Genomic DNA, 1,665 nt, shown 5'->3' on the forward strand with positions numbered 1-1,665 from the left:
AATGCCCTACTTTTCTAAAGGCATTTTCACAACTGTATTGTCAATTTTTCCCATATGTATTATATAACAGTCTATTTGTTGTTCATTCATTACTTCACTACTTACATGTTTTTTATTCTATTCATTTAATCTGAAAAACAGAAACAAACAATTCACCTATTTCTCCTACCCGCCCCCCACCTCCTGCCTCTGGCAACTACAAATCTGTTCTCTATATACGAGCTTATATATATAACTTTTAGATTCCACATATTACAGAGATTTTATGGTACTTCTCTTTCTCTGACTTATTTCATTAGCATAAAGTCCTCAAGGTCTAGCCATGTTGTCATAAATGGCAAAATATCATGCTTTGTAATGGCTGAATACATAATACATATTATATATAACATATATTACACCCACACACACACACACACAATTTCTTCATCCATTCATCTATTGATGGATGCTTAACTAACTTCCACTCATTAGCTATTATGAGTATGCTGAAACGAACATGGGGTGCTTACATTTTTTTCAAATCAGTGTTTTTGTTTTCTTCAGATACATATCCAGAAGCTCTTCTTAATTAACAGAAGTCCTGATGTGGATGAGAGGGCTTCTCTACACCATCCTCAATGTACAATGGGCTTAGCTTTCCCCTGAATACATCTACTTCAGAGCCAAGCCAAGAAAGCTAGCAAGAAAGATGACTGTGTTTACTTAGGCTACTTACCAACCTTTCACAAATTCTGTCTAAAGCCACTGATGTTTGTTAACTGCCTCACTTCTTAGAACCAGCTTCTCCTTTCCTCTCAGACCCCAGTTCCCTTTTCATCACATCTTAAATAATTCATAACAGACATTCTCCATGGATATTTACTTTTCAATAAGGATAACTTCCTTTTAAATTATTATTCCATTTATGGGTTGTGTGTTATAAAAATATGTAAAACCTAGCTATTTTAAAAAGATTAGATGACAAAGTAAACAATATTTTATGATTTACATTTTAATTTTCTGCTACCAATATACAACTTGATGTCCTCACAAAAAATACTATTACCCCTTTTTTAGCGAAAATATTGCAACTGAATTCATTATAATATTTGTGAAAATATTCTTTAACGCTTTAATTACAGAGTAACACTTGATTCAATTAATTTCAGTCGTGGGTTTTAATGGATCTCATAGCTTCAAAGCATATCTTTCAAATGTAGATAGACATTAAAGAAATGCAACAATATTTGCACTAAATTAATTATACCCATTTTTCAGTCTCACTCAACAACTATACAAAGGTTATTTGTTACATTTATTTAGCAAATATCCTATCTTCTTGATGTCGATCATTTTTTTCTTTAAAAATAAATTGGAAATTATGTTATAGAATTATAAATTTTTATATTATAAAAATTAAATTAGTATTCATTAAATTCTTCATTTGGCAGGTTTTTAATTGGCATATATTTCCAAATGTTTATTGTAGGAGGCGGATGCAAGACCCTGCCCGAGCACATGGCGAGGTACGGCCTGCCGGCCTCTAGTGCTCCCGCTCCCCGGCCAGATACCGCGATGAGTGAGCGACCAATGCGAGGCCATGGAATGGGTCAGCCCTGCCTCTGCCAGCCTATCATGAGCTGCCGCGCAGCCTGGGCGGCAGGTATATATGGCAGAGCAAGC

The sequence above is a fragment of the Suricata suricatta genome, chromosome 3 (genome assembly GCF_006229205.1).
Source record: "Suricata suricatta isolate VVHF042 chromosome 3, meerkat_22Aug2017_6uvM2_HiC, whole genome shotgun sequence".
NCBI classification, from domain to species: Eukaryota; Metazoa; Chordata; class Mammalia; order Carnivora; family Herpestidae; genus Suricata; species Suricata suricatta.